The sequence below is a fragment of the Panthera pardus genome, unplaced genomic scaffold (assembly GCF_024362965.1).
Source record: "Panthera pardus isolate Hobbes unplaced genomic scaffold, ASM2436296v1 HiC_scaffold_12, whole genome shotgun sequence".
Lineage (NCBI taxonomy): Eukaryota > Metazoa > Chordata > Mammalia > Carnivora > Felidae > Panthera > Panthera pardus.
Genome location: NW_026526677.1, coordinates 42,615,371 through 42,631,943, shown reverse-complemented (window position 1 = coordinate 42,631,943; position 16,573 = coordinate 42,615,371). Strand labels below are relative to the sequence as shown.

Below are 16,573 nucleotides of genomic sequence, written 5' to 3'. Positions count from 1 at the left end.
ATAAACACATATAAATATATTTTAAACTCAAGTTACTTAAGTATGGTCTTATATGCACACAGACTTTTTTAAAACCTGCCTCATACTCTAAACTACTTCTATACTAATAAAAATATATAAATTTAAAGTACTTTAATTGATTCATTCAAGTTCATTCCATTTTTTTTCTTGAAATTTATCTTCTTTCCTGAGAAAAAGATATCTTTATATTCCCAAATACCACTTAAAATTTACTCGTGTTTTAGGGATGGTGAAGAAGGCAGGAATGCCCCCATTTTGGATACACATTATACATTTACTAAATAAGCCTTTGGTTCCTTAGTACATAATCTCCTCATGTACTGACAGCTCTTTGAATTCTGTATCATCTCACATCTTTTCCATGTGCATAGGCTCATAATACTTTTCAAGTCCATACAACCAGAAGACTGAGGGAAGTTATCAGGGCAAATTATTCATATGTATATAGACTAGCTCCTTTAAGGTAATTCATTCCTATTATTGAGCCCCATCTTCAAAAAGTAAGATATTTATTCTTTCAGCTTACTATAACAGGCCCAACCATTGTGTTATTTTACTGGAAATCATAAACTGAGGCTTTTTTCACCAGCTGGTATTTTTTCCAGAGTCCTCTTAAGAAAACTTTTACAAAAAATTAATAACACTTAAAGTAACAGAGAAAATAATAAAAATTCACACACAAAAGAAATTAAGATCTTGTTTACAAACTGTTAACTTTTTCATTATACAATGAGAAGAGTAATAAATAAACCAATACTTACAAATACGGACAAAAAATCAGCCCCAGCACCCAGAAATCACTGGTAAATTGCCTTTGAATTCATGAAAGTGACCTGAAAGTTTAGACAGAAAATGAAATTTAATAATATAAGTAAACCGCATTAAATGTTTTATTAAAGGAGTATATACATTCTGTCTAAAATTTATACTATTTTTAACTCAGGCAGTTGTCCCCATCTATTCTAACAACTTTTTCAAGATGATAATATCAAAAGAAATAATTATTTCATTGTTCTATCTCTAGGAATACAACATCTCTATCCATTATGGCTTTAAAAAAAAAAAAAGCAGTACTAAAGTAGGTGTTTAAAGTATCAGTAAATAAAAAGAAAAGGGAGAAAAACAATTTTTAAAGGAATAGAAGCTTACAAGTAGTTACATTTGAAAAACATGTTTAATTTATGTCTACAAGTTAAAATTAATGCACTTCACAGAAAATATCTTGGATGTGTCCAACAGGAATATCTTATAGGTAGAATAAAAATGAAAAGATGCATTTCTTGTTCTGCCTAAGGTATGGAACCCATTTAGACATTTAGGCTATACGCAATGCATTCTGCATAAGGCAAAATTCAATCCAAAATTCTTTTGCTTGCACACACTTTAGTTCTGGCTGAAGAAGTAACAGATGCAACTCAAACACACAGAGCTAGCCTTGTAAAAAGTTTTAACTAGCACAATGAGTCACTTTATGCCTCTAAATATCTATGGTTTCCTCTCTCCAGAACCCCCATGCATTAGAAGGTAGTTTGGTAGTTTATTTTTATTGTTTGGTCAAAATACAGCACATTTTTAGTTCCATGAAAACAAAGAAACTTTGTTACAAGGGCCATATTCTTTCCAAAATGCGAGGATGGCTATGAGTAGTGTTCAACTTAAAATAATAATGGAACTTGAGTTCCTAATTTAGGTCAGAAACTTTCCTAGACTTAGAGATTGGTTTGATTCAATACACACTTTTTAAACATAGCTAGTAAACATATAGGTTAGTTAACTAACCAGTTAGTTAGCTAACTAGATTTAAATAGATTCATTCTGGAAAAAAAAATGAATCTCGACCAACATCTTTTGTAGGAAACATCACTTTCAACGTTATATTTATAGCACAAATGGTTAAAATGAATTAGGCATCTGAATATGAGATATGAAATAAATATCTAACTCAGCCCTGACCCCAGCTCCTATAATATGTTTTTGCCTAAGTGACCCAGATAAATTATTCTATTTTCCAGTCAGGATTGATAAATAATAAAAGTCCTGGGCATTTGGACAGGTTTAAGTATTGATGGCTAATACACTATTAGGTTTCTTCTCTAGACCTCCTTCTCTGTGTAAAGAATGGTTCCACAGGCCTTCTTCACTCCAGTTTCACAGGTTTCCAACAATTCTATGATGCCTACTTCCATGGGTGTAAGAAGTACAGGAGAGTCTGGCCAGGGAAGGTAGCTCTGAATTTACTTTTGGTGTAACACCCATTTCTTCCTCACAGCTTTCTAATGTTTTCAGATTCAGGAGAGCAATTTTATCTGGTACACTATATAACACCATGTTGACACATTCTGTGTACAATTCAAAGCCAGCAAAGAATACTTGTTCTGATATAAGCTATTCTTACATTTTATCCTGCCCTGAGTCGTAAATTATAATTTGAAGTTACCCACAAAATAAATCTATAGCAAAATGCTGTATACCCAAAAGCATAAAATCTGGAAGAATCCAATACTTGTATATTATAAAAATAATCACACCTTGTCTTTCTGGCAACCATTCCTTTAAAAGTATGAGTTAGAATTACATAAGATACACAATATAACCTATCTCTTTCATTTGCATTTAAATAATGGGGGATAAAATAAAATGCATCCAAAAAAATATTGCAGCTAACAAGTATCTCATTTTCTCAATCATTGGACTCTTCTGGAGTTAAGATCTCTAACTCTGGAAATATTTAAAATTGGAACAAATCAGATTCTAGACATTTAGGGCAAATAATATTCTAATATACATCAATATGAAGTCAATAAATCTCATTTGTCATATCAATGCAATCTTACTACATATGTTAAAAGCAACTCTGACTCACATTATCAGCTGATTTACACTATTGGTGGATTTTGGAGCAAACAATTTAAAAAGCATGAGCTTCTAAAGTCACATAGTTAATTGTTATAAAAAAGAGGACTTAAATGCATACTTCTTCCTGCAAACAATTTAGGAATAAACAGGTAACATTTTATGAAGGGCAAAGAGTTAAGAATTAACTCACAAAAAATAATTTAAAGTAAGCTACTTCTTTAAGAACTAGAAAAGTTTAGGTCATTTCCAAAATAAAAGTGGCTACTTTGGTCTTGAGGGCAGCATAAAACTAAAAAGTTAGAGAAGGAAATGCCAGAGCAAATCACCATCTTTTCTGGAAAATCACAATCTGTTTAGGAAAATGAATCCTCAGAACACCAATCACCATGGATTGTCCCATTCCTCCGTCTGTTCATTCATTCACTCAGCAAATAATGACCATGGGTGAGAGATTGTGCCAGACAGTATGAACACAAAAATTTTTTTAAATAAGTAAAATCATTATGTTGTAAACCCAAAACTAATATGTTACATGTAAATTATAGCTCAATTAATAAGTACAGCATTTTTTTATTATATTTTGGAAAGAGAGTGAGTGGGAGAGGGGAGCAGGACGAGAGACAGAAAGAATCTTAAGAAGGCCCCATGCCCTGCATGGAGTACAATGCAGGGCTCCATCCCATGACCCTGGGATCATAACCTGAGCCAAAACCAACAGTCAGATGATCAACTGACTGAGCCACCCAGGTGCCCCAATAACTTTTTTTTTTTAAAGGCGATGGCCTTTCCCCTCAAGGATCCTTCAAAGAATCAATAATCCAACCTGGGCCACAGGCTATTATATCTGGCCATGATGGTGACATTGTTCATATTCTCTGGTTGTCAAATCTTTTGGACATCCTTAATTTATTAAATAAAAAGTGAATTGTTACAAGCACTTCAAAAGAATATAAAAAGTAAGTGTATAAATGAAGAAATACAAATGTTCAATAACACAAAAATATCTATAATCTGCCTAATAATCAAAGAAATATAAATAAAATGTTTTCACCTAAAATATTGGCAAAATAATTTATAAACTGGTCAAAAACTAGTATTGGTGAGTGTGTGGGGAAAAAAATACTTTCATATACCATTGATTAGATTATAAACTGGATACAACTTTTCTGAATAGTAATTTGAGAGTAAGTGTTAAATTTTTTAATGTTGATATCCTTTGAATTTGCAACACTACTTCTAAAAATTATCCTAAAGAACTAATCACAAAAATGTTAAAAGAAATATATATGTAATATTTATGTTCATTACAGAATTTTTATAACAACCCCAAATTGGAAATAACCTACTAACTGGATAAACAAATTATGATATGTACATATAACACTACTCTATACTCATTAAAAATAATGATATAAATGTATATTTATTGACATAAAAATGATGGCAAAATGTATTGTTGAATTTAAAAATACACATATAATAACCAATCAATTTATAGAAAAGTAAATATGGGTACACGCACACACACGTATGCACACAAGTGTCAGAAAGTAAAGCACAATTTAACAAAAATATTAGCATTGAGTGCATAAGCTTATTTTAACTTCCGTGTAAGCTGGAGTTATTTAGATTTTTTTATGCTTAACATGTCTAATTTGTCCCCAAACAATAAAGCTATTTCTAAAATTCAGTATATTACTTATCCATTCAAAAGCAGTCACCCAAATCCAGACTAACTTGCTTTTAATTTGGCAACCGAAGCCAAACACTAATTAGGTTACAAAAAGAAAAACCACTGAATTACAAGGCAACTTCAAACAATTTTCTTGACATCAAGTGAAGAAACCATAAACATTTTCACAAAAGCATGTCCCACTCTACCAAAAATAGGTAAGAGATCAAAAGTAAACAGCAAATAAAAACACTGCCACCTCCCTGTATAATTATACTTTAAAAGTTTAAAAGCTTTCAAACTAGATTTTTTTTAATCTTGCTTAAAGCTATCTCTAAGCCACACCTATTTCTTTTTTTATCCCCATCCATTATTATTATTATTATTATTATTATTATTATTATTATTTGATTTAGCAAGAAGGTTCAAGTATCAAATGAGTGGTTGGATTAAATGACCTTCTGACCCTGAGAGTCAATGATTCTAAGGTATTTTTTAAGTACTAAAGTGCTTCCAAAAACACTTGTAACAAAATTTTGTTCACCTTTACATTAAATTATAGTATCACATGTTTCAAACTCAGGTCAAGGATTAAAATTTGTTTAATTTATTGAATCATTGACCTCTGAGTTAAAACAACTCCCTTTAAAGCATTTATTTTTTCAACTGACTTGAAAAGATATCAGTGTCTTGTCTTTTATACATCAAAATAAAAATTAGGGAGGCATTAAAAAATATCCTGTATGCAAATTCGATCAAATACATTTTTGTAGAGATTTTATTTTGCATTACAACTGAAACTTTCCCCCAACCTGCATCAATTTTTAAAAAATAAAACCTTATTTACTATTGTCATCACTTCTATTCTTTATAGATGGCATCAGTAGGCAAAAACGGTGTGTCTTGAACTCCATAATTCTTAGCTTTCCTTCTTAACAATTATACTAAATTATGTAGAATTTGAATTAACTATAAAAGTGAAATGTGAAATTCATTTTTCAAAGGAAATGATACCAAGTTAATGCCCAATTTTTTTTTGCTAATGCCCAACTTTTTTTAGCACACATGCTAACAAGAACATCGCAATAGTGAATGGAAAATGAGGGTTTAGTTACTAACATTTCCATCTTCTAAGGCAAAAGTAAGAGTGTTTCTGAAATGTCAACAATTTAAGATGCTACCTAGTTCAACACTCTGCTTTCCTGAAACAAGAACCTACTTCCTCAAAGAAATAGGAATTTTCCCTTAAAGATCTCCAAAGGTGAAGCTGCTGGATGGCTCAGTCTGTTAAGTGTCTGGCTCTTGATCTCAGCTCAGGACATGATCTTGTGGTTCATGGGATCAAGCCCCGAGTGGTGCTCTGTGCTGACAGTGCAGGGCCTGCTTGGGATTTTTTCTCTCCTCCCTCTTTGCCCCTCCACCCACTTGCACTTTCCCTCTCTCTTTTTTTTTTTCTTTTTTTTTTTTAAATGAAATTTATTGTCAATATGGTTTCCATACAACACCCAGTGCTCATCCCAGCAGGTGCCCTCCTCAATACCCATCACCTACCCTCCCCTCCCTCCCATCGCCATCACCCTCAGATTGTTCTCAGTTTTTAAGAGTCTCTTATGGTTTGGCTCCCTCCCTCTCGAACTTTTTTTTTCCTTCCTCTCTCCCATGGCCTTCTGTTAAGTTTCTCAGGATGCACATAAGAGTGAAAACATATGGTATCTGTCTTTCTCTGTATGACTTATTTCACTTAGCATAACAGAAGAATTCTCCTCAAAAGAAACTCCAGGAAGTAGCGATAGCTAATGAATTGATCAAAAACAATTTAAGCAATATAACAGAACAAGAATTTAGAATAGTCATAAAATTAATCACTGGGATCCCTCTCTCTTTCAAAATAAATAAATAAACATTTTTAAAAATCTCCAAAGATAATTATTATTAAAGCCTACTTCTAATAGCCTATTCATGTACTCTATGCTACTCAACCTACATCTTCAATATGATTTCAGTACTGAGGGCTACTCAGAAGGGACATTGAGAAGCATTCAGAGAAAAATGTCTAAGATCTCTTACAGGAGTAATGCTACATTAGAATGGTTGCATGTTTTTTTTAATGTTTTTATTTATTTTTGAGAAAGAGACAGAGCATGAGCAGGGGAGGGGCAGAGAGAGAGGGAGACACAGAATCTGAAACAGGCTCCAGGCTCTGAGCTGTCAGCACAGCGACCGAGGCGGGGCTCTAATTCGCAGACTGTGAGATCATGACCCGAGCCGAAGTCGGATGCTTAACCAACTGAGCCACCCAGGTGCCTCAGAATGGTTGCATGTTCTAAATATTAGTTGAAATAAACTTTAGAGACCATCTAGTCCAATGGTTCTCAAACACTTTGGTCTCAGGACTCCTTTACATTTCTTTTTTTTTTTTTTTAATTTTTTTTTAACATTTATTCATTTTTGAGAGACAAGAGAGACAGAGCATGAGCGGGGAAGGGACAGAGAAACGGAGACACAGAATCCGAAACAGGCTCCAGGCTCCGAGCTGTCAGCACGAAGCCCGATGCAGGGCTCAAACCCACGAACTGCAAGATCCTGACCTGAGCCGAAGACGGTTGCTCAACCAAGCCACCCAGGCGCCCCAGGACTCCTTCACATTTCTAAAAATTATTGAAAATCCCAAAGGGCTATGGTTACTTTTATCAATATTATATTAGAAACTAAATTTGAGAAAAAAGATTATTCATTTAAAATAAATAATAATCATTCAATGATGAGCCTATTGCATAGTAACACAAAAGCATAAGTTTTAAAATATATTTGCCACAATAAAAAAATTAGAAGACAGGCATTGTTTTGCATTTTTGCAAATCTCTTTAATAAAAGACAGCTAGATTCTCATAGGTGCCACTGCATTCAATCTATTGTGAGATGTTGATTTGGTAGAAGCATGTGAAAATATCCAACTTCACACAGATATTAAGTTGGAAAGAGGCAGAGTGTTTCAATAGCCTTTCCAGACAACTGGAGCTATTCTTCTTTGATATCAAAATTTGACAAGTAATAGTTTCTCAAAGGTTAATTGCAATATGAAATTTGAAGCCTGAATATCAATGAACTTTTTGTATTCTCTTACTTTTAAAACCCACTGATCTTTAAATGCATCTTTTACCTTTGCATGATTTTGTATCATCATGCATTGGTTCATTTGGGAAAATATCAGTACGCTGAGTTGTGTAGATTTTCAAAACATTGACATATTTCATTATTCAGTTTTTTAAAAATCACATTTGTTAATATCACCACCAATCTTATCAGAAAAGTTTCTAAGTATTGGGAAGTCATCAAGTTCATGATGGTGGATACAAGTTTTCCAAACTATTAATTTTTTCTTGAAAGTTCAAATTTTATTATTGACAGCAGTGTCAGTTGCTTTTCTTATAATGGCTGGCTGATTCACTTTGCTCATTTTTGAGACTATGTCTGCCAAGCAGATGTCTAAGCAACCACTGTGTGTCTTTTGGTTATTCTTTCAAGTAAAAATGAGGTTCTATGAAAAAAAGTAGTTAGTTCAGCTTGCAACTCAATCACACATATGATTTTCCTCAAGAAACATATACTTCCCATTTCATCACAAAATATTAGAAAATATGCTCAAGGGTCAAGAATTAATAAAATCTATCATTTCTCCTGCTTCACCTACAACATTCTTAAGCAAAACCAGCTTTTTCATGTGTGAGTAGTGATGATTAAAAAAAAAAAATTCAATGACTAGTAATGTAATTTGGTGCCAGTGCCTTGATTGTGCTAAGGCACCAGCAATTTTGCCCCAAATTGCTTTCCATCCTCAGTGTAAACGTCAACACAGTGAACAGGCAAATAGCACCTTGGTAGTATGATGAAAATAATTTATACTTTTCAGACCTCTCAAAGGGTCTCAGGGATTCCCAAGTGTCCGTGGACCACATTTTGATAACAGCTTATCATTCTGATACTCCATTTTGAAGCTAAGGAAACTATCTAGTTTAATATTTTCAAGCCAACAAAGAGGTATATAGCGCAGTTGAGTGTAATATGGTAAATACTGATTGCAAGTCAGTTGCTCTTTCTTCTTCCCAAAACAAAGCCAGTCTAGAGGTAGATGGTGCTTAAGAACTACTATGCCAGTTTCCTCTCAAAGTCCCTACCACTCTAAGATTTTACAATTTTATATTTTATCCACATCCACTGGGAAGCACATACTTACACTTTAATGTAACATTTCCTAAGCCTACTTTAACACATTGTAGATGGTCAGGTTAAGGTATTTCTGGGTCAGAAGAAGAGAAATTAAAGTATTTCTGGATCAGAAGAGAAGAAATTAATGTTGCATTTCTTAGGCCCACCAGTTCACCTCTACCAACATGTGCACCAGAATAGTCAATCATAAGATTGACACATTTTCACAACTGACAAAATTTTAGTGCTCTCCTGAAATAACAATTCAAGATGATCTATCTGTGAACAAGAAAGTCAGTATAAAAATTGTGTCTACATGAAAAATGAATGAGATTATTTAGAAGAAGACAGCACGTCTTACACTTTACAAAGGCTTATTGCTTATTGCTATGAACCAAGACCAAAATATAGACCACAAACTTCCAAAACCTATTTACAAAATCATTGTGTAACTTAATCCCAAAAACTCTTATATTTTGAGGTCTTGACTATAAAAAAATTCATAAACACAACATAAGGCAGCAAGGTCACTTGACCAGAATCAAAGAAAAAATGAGCTATGGGCCAAAAAATTTGGAATATGTTTTGTAACTTTTCACTCCATAAACTTGTTCTCTTTCATGTCTTCTTTCACATCCATGCTATTCTTTGTAAAATATACTTCTTGGAAATAACTCCTATCATTGTGTTTTTTAATACACCTTTTTTTCTTGCAGCCTATCTGATTTCAGACATACATGGTATCAATTTCGTAACAAAATTCAGAGAAAGTCTTGTGTGAGTAGGACTGGAGAAAAAAGTGATTATCAAAACATAATCCTCAGACTCCCTATATCAGAACTGCTGGGATGCTTATTAAAATTAATTTTTATGAGCTTCCAGGTGGCTCAGTCGGTTAAGTGTTTGACTCTTGGTTTTGGCTCAGGTCATGAGCTCATGGTTCGTGGGATTGAGCCCTATGCGTGGCTCCATGCTAACAGCATGGAGCCTGCTTGGGATTCTCACGCTCTCTCTGCCCCTCCCCTGCATATGTGCATGTGTGCACTTCTCTCTCTCTTCAAAAATGAATAAATGAACTTAAAGAAAATAATTTTTAAAAAAGACTGTTGGGTCCCACCCAAACCTGTTGATTATGCAATTCTGAGAGTATGGCCTAAGAATCTATCTTAGATCATAGCCCCCAGTTAATTCCTATGCACACTAAAATTCAATAACTGTTGGGTTAAAGGGCAACTGTGTAAATGTGGGTAAGCTCACAAAAACTTTTGTGCATAAATCAAAATCTTGTAACTCCATAAAATATTTTATCTTACAGAAAAGATTCTCAATGATTTGGAATTCCTATTTTTAAAAAATAAAGTGTTTTTTAAATGAAAGGAGGATTAGAAACTAAACACAGGAATTTAACTTAAAAATTAAGTCTAAATTATTGCAGGATGTTGTTGTTGTTTTTTCAATCTGAGAATGACACAAGCAATTCTCCAGCAATTTAATTAACATTTCTGAGGGCCCACAGGATGCATACCATGAATTGGGACCTCTAGGGATACAGAATAATAAAGCACAATTCCAGATCTCCAGCAACTGACAATTTGGATTCATTGTAAGATAAATATTATAGTTAGAATAGCCTCAACATTTGCAGTGCATTATCGTACCCAGAAAGAGGAAAGGATTCCATCCCTGCTGAGTTTTCTCTCCCACATTCTGTTCACAAAATAAAGTCTCAGAACATTTTAAAAGCATTCACTTAATAAAAACTTGCAAAAAGTACTAATTTCTAAGCCCATAGTTTTTTTTAAATCAGCCCACTATTTTCTATAGAGTAAACTGATAGAAAAGGAGGAAGGACTGTTCTTTGCACTTGTTCTAGGTAGTTAAATCAAGATAAATTTGAAGACATCTAAAAAGGGTCCGTTTTGACACTCATCTTAAGAAACTCTTCTTGTTTCCATTCTCAGTACCACTCCCTCTTAACCACAAATAATGACTTCAATAATGGAGCTCTGCCATTTAAAGTATCAGGCAAATAACACCAAGTTACTTAGATGAGTTGACACCGCCTGTTGTGCAAATATGTACTTAGAATAAGATTATAAAAATAACAGCTGCATTATCAACTGGATTCAGACCAGAACAACTTATGTGAATGCAGAGTTAACATGGTCTGAACTTGCTACGTAGCATGCATATAGCACTTTATAAGCATTTCTCAGTTCGTGATAGAAATTGAAAAGGGGAGAGATGCTAAAAGAAGAGAAAAATAGATCTGGTGACTCTGGGCCAATTATCTAAGAGTCCTGATTCCTAGAATAAATCACAGTTATTCATCACTTACTAAATGTTTGCTCTGCACCATGCACTATGTTAAGCACTAAAAAAACAAAAATGAATAGGGTTCATAACTTCAAGAAGCTCATAGCCTAGTAAAGCGGACAAATAATTAGTTTTGTGTGAAATGTGTTAGGTGAAGAAAACAGATTATAAAACTATATAATCTCGTTTTCTGAAATAAAGAATATGAATAAGAGAGGTGCCTGGTTGGCTCAATCAAGTATAGCATGTGACTCTTGATATCAGGGTTGTGAATTCAAGCCCCACTTTGGATGTAGAGATTACTTAAAAATAAAGTCTTTTTAAAAATCCTTAAAATATAAATAAATAAATAAATAAATAAATAAATAAATAAATAAATAAAATGCATAAGAAAATGGAGATACTACCATTTACCCTCCAAAGTTTTAGTAATGATTAGATATGAACATGCTAAATGAAATGTTTCTATAAATGTATTTCTCTTTTTGCTTTTTCCTTGAAATACGCCCAAGTCACAACTTACACCAATGACCGGTAGCTAATATAACCACCCATATTTTAAAGAAGAATGTCTCAAGGATTCGTGACGCAAGAGCTGTGTCCTTGGCAATGCTACCTCATCATCACACTCAATAACTACACACCGCATACTCAAGGGGAGCTCAATTATACACTATAGTTTAGTCTTTTCTCAGACTTAATAAGTCTTTTGCTCACTCTCAAAAACACAGAAACAAATGAAGAGAATCATGTGGAAAGATCCTTATCCTTTTACTGCAGATTCTTCATAATATCTTAAAGATTTCTCTGTACAGTCCACCTGGCATCTATCAGATATTAGCTCACTTCCTATATGAAAAATAACAGGGATACCAGGATGAGATGCATCCAAGTTTACAGACAACAAAATAGACACATAACTCACGTAGGACCATATGAAAAATTAGTGACAGAGCTTTCATTTTAAGTCAGAGTTTCCAATCACTGGGCTTATGTTCATTCTGTGAGGGACATAATCACCTGTCACTTCATCTGTAGAATGGGATACTTGGCATTCACTTCTCTCATAATATATCAGTTTCAATACGTTGCTCTCTCACTTAACTCATTTGATAAAAGACGCTTTGCAAAATGAAAATGGGTTAAATCACTGGATTCTTAAATACATTTCTCCAGTGCCAGCATTTCCCCATCTTCCCCAGTTCCAATCAATTGCCAATTTCTATATCTTCTTGTCCTGGAATCTTCCAAATTTCCCTTTCTTTTTCTGAGATCTACGATGAGACTGATGGAACTCTGTGTGTGTGTGTGTGTGTGTGTGTGTGTTTCTGTAGCTATCCATAGGGAAAATACCCTGCTACACACTACATAATTCTCATTTCCCTACATTAATGCTCTCATGCTAGCAATGGGACAAAAACCACTGCCTTTTTTAATGTGAGGAGATGGAAGAAATTCACAGAGCTCTCCAATACTCAAATCCCAGACCTAAATTTAAAAAAAAAAAAAAAAAAAAAAAAGATCAAGCATTATAAAGAAAATTCTATAGGTCAACCATTGATATTTATTTATTTATTTATTTATTTATTTATTTATTTATTTTCTCATTAAATCCTATTTACTTTGTGATGGGATTACTATCCTCATTTTATAAATGAAAAAAAATGAAACTCAATGGGATTAGATATTCACAAAGGTAGTAAATTGGCAGGGTTGGCACTCAAATTCACAATCTCTGATTTCAAAACTAGTACCCTGTCCTTACTGCGTTTAAATAACATTCCTTAATATTTCAGAATCTAGCCCATTTAAAACCTGTGGTAAAAGAGCTTCTTTTAAGAGATTCTAAATCCCACCATTTCTGTACTCTGACCCTACTCCTGTGTTTCAACCACCAGAGTTCTCTGGGTCAGGTCCTACCCCAAGTCCACACATCAGCCTATAATTCAAAGCCTCCTTGCATCTTCTAGCTCAGAGTAGCTTCCCAGAAAAATTTTACTTGACAAAGAAACAATTTTAAAAGCATTTTTACTTTAAAAACAATTTTACTTGACAAAATGCTTCTTCTTAAAAAATGAAAATTTTTATCATATATATCACATACACAATATGAAAACTTATAAAACTAAAAGAAATATTCTAAGGCCAAGGATGCTATATTATACATCAAATAAACAATGTATATTTGAGGTGATTTCAAAAATTAAATATAGAAATTTAATCTCTTTCCAAGAATAAAATAATCTAAATAAATTTTAGGTTTAAAAATATTAATGTAAATATTACACAAGTACAATAATTAAATAATGCATTACTGGCACAGAATGACAGGCAGATAAATTTTTCTGAAAATCTAAAAACAAATGGCAGTTTATAGAAGACTCTATTATATAAGATACTTCAAGTCAGTGGAGAAATAATAAACTATTCAATAAATAATAAACTATTCAATGAAGAGAGGTAGACATTTAGGGGAAAAAACTGCATTAAATCCCTACCACTTTATACTAATATAAATTCCATATGAATTATTTAAATGTAAAAACCAAAAACATAAATAATCTTTTAAAAAATCTAAATGACTTACATAATATAAAGATTATACTTTTTTAGATAAGAAATACCTAAGCATCACATTAAAACGGGGAAAAGATTGGGGCGCCTGGGTGGCTCTGTCAGTTAAGCGTCCGACTTCGGCTCAGGTCATGATCTTGTGGTTTGTGAGTTTGAGCTCTGACAGAGGGTCAGGCTCTGTGCTGACAGCTCAGAGCCTGGAGCCTGCTTCCGATTCTGTGTCTCCCTCTCTCTCTGCCCTACCCCTGTTCACGCTATGTCTCTCAATAATAAGTAAATGTTAAAAAAAATTTTTTTAATAAAAAACAAAAATAAATTAATAAAATGGGGAAAAGATTAATAAATTGACTACATTAAAATTTTTTAACTTCTATATTAAAAAGAAGACCATCAACAAAGTTAAAACACAAACCACAAACTGAAAAAAGTATATTTTTGGTATGGTATAACAAAAGGGAGTCTTAAAACTCAAAAATCAATAAGAAAAAAATAGAAAAATAGGCCATAAAAATAACTGGAATATTTACAAATGAGAAAATGGAAAAAGCAATAAGCTAAAAAATGTACTCAATATCACAATACATTTCTAAAATGCTACATAATACAACAAAACATACCTCAATAAAAGATAACATTTTTAGCAAAAATTTAAAATATTGTTAATATTTAATGTTTATGAGCATGAGGAATTGGGCACTCCTATTCATGGATGAGAATGTAACATACCACAAAATTTTTAGAGGGCAATTGGACAATTCTGCATTCCCTGTATCACTTTTAGAAAAAAAATTGAATATGAAAAAGTGTAAGAAAAAAGTAAAAACTGCCCATTTTAATACATCCAAATTTTTAACGTACATGTCTTTTGATTAAAAAACTCTATTTCTATTTTATCCTAAGTAAATTATTGCACAAGGACATATGTACAAAAATGTTCACTGAAATATTGTTTATACTAGCAAGTAGCTGGAAACAACAAAAGGTTCATAAATATTAGAATAAGTAGAGTACGGGGCGCCTGGGTGGCTCAGTCGGTTAAGCGGCCGACTTCCGCTCAGGTCATGATCTCGCGGTTCATGAGTTCGAGCCCCGCGTCGGGCTCTGTGCTGACCGCTCAGAGCCTGGAGCCTGTTTCCGATTCTGTGTCTCCCTCTCTCTGACCCTCCCCTGTTCATGCTCTGTCTCTCTCTGTCTCAAAAATAAATAAAACGTTAAAAAAAAAAAATAGAATAAGTAGAGTACAACCACAAAATAGAGTATAATGCAATCATTTAATTGTGGTATATATCCATATTGATCAACAAGGAAGATATCTGCAGCCTATTGTTACTGGGGGGAAGGAGTGGACAGTGAAGGCTTAGGAAGCATATATATTTTTTCCATTAATATAAAAACATATAAATTATTATATGGGTATGTATGCATATGAACACAAAAAATATATACACTGCAAAATGTAATTTATGAGTGTTGAGGTCTACATATAAATGTATACATATATATGCATAATTAGAAAAAGAAAAGATATGCAGCAAAAGGTTATCCATGAGTGTTAAGATTATAAATTAGGGGTAACTGGGTGACTCACTAGGTTAAGTGTCTGACTTCAGCTCAGGTCATGATCTCATGGTGCATATGTTTGAGCCCCACGTCAGGCTCTGTGCTGACAGCTCAGAGCCTGGAGCCTACTCCAGATTCTGTGTCTCCCTCTGTCTCTGCCCCTCACCCACTCACTCTCTCTCTCTCTCTCTCAAAAATAAATAAACATTAAAAAAAATATTATAAATTAAACTTTCTCTTTTTCTCTATTCTTTCTTTTTTTTCCCTGGACTTTTTACATGCATTGACATTCATTTCTTGTAGAATCAGAAGAAAAAAGGCTTTTTATTTAAAAAGAATTAAAAGGGTAGTTCTATTTTTAATTCTTTGAGGAACCCCCATACTGCTTTCCAGAGTGGCTGCACCAGTTTGCATTCCCACCAACAGTGCACAAGGGTTGCCTTTATTCCATATTTTTGCCAACACCTGTTGTTCTTGTATTGTTGACTTTAGCAATTGCTCTAGTAGGTATTTACCCAAAGAATAAAAAAATGCTAATTTAAAGGGATACATGCACCCTGATGTTTATAGCAGCATTATCTACAACAGCCAAATTATGGAAACAGCTCAAGTGTCCATCAACTGATGAATGGATAAAGAAGATAAGGGATAGATAGAAATAGATGGATAGATACACATACACAATCAAATAGCACTCAGCCATTAAAAAGAATGAAATCTGGCCATTTGCAACAACATGGATGGAGCTAGACAATATTATGCTAAACGAAATAAGTCAGTCAAAGAAAGACAAATATCATAGCATTTCACCTATGTGTAGAGTTTAAGAAACTGTAAAACAAATGAGAAAGGAGAGGGGGAAGACACTTAATGATACAGAACAAACTTATGGTTACCAGAGGAGAGGCCAGGGGCAAGGGGATGTGCTAAATAGGTGATGGGGATTGAGGAGGGCACTTGTAATAAGTACCAGGTGTTGTATGGAAGTGTTGAATCACTATATCATACAACTAAAACTAACATTTCACTTTATGTTAATTAACTGGAATTTAAATAAAAGCTTTTTCAAATTTTTTAAAAATAAAAATAAATTTGAATAATTTTTAAATAGATGAAGATTTAATTAAGATTCAAACCCAACTTTTTTTTTCAATATATGAAATTTATTGTCAAATTGGTTTCTATACAACACCCAGTGCTCATCCCAAAAGGTGCCCTCCTCAATACCCATCACCCACTCTCCCCTCCCTCCCACCCCCCATCAACCCTCAGTTTGTTCTCAGTTTTTAAGAGTCTCTTATGCTTTGGCTCTCTCCCACTCTAACCTTTTTTTTTTCCTTCCCCTCCCCCATGGTCTCCTGTTAAGAT

At 33.4% G+C, this 16,573-nt stretch overlaps 1 protein-coding gene across 25 annotated transcripts in view; it reads right to left on the bottom strand.

The window, feature by feature from the left end:
- SOX6 (SRY-box transcription factor 6) overlaps positions 1-16,573 on the bottom strand; it is a 697,806-nt gene that overhangs the window by 497,931 nt on the left and 183,302 nt on the right. For all 25 annotated transcript variants that reach the window (XM_019456423.2, XM_019456414.2, XM_053899942.1 and 22 more), the window contains one exon: positions 783-854. The gene's annotated coding sequence lies outside the window, so the exon portion shown is untranslated. The remainder of the gene's footprint in view (positions 1-782; positions 855-16,573) is intronic.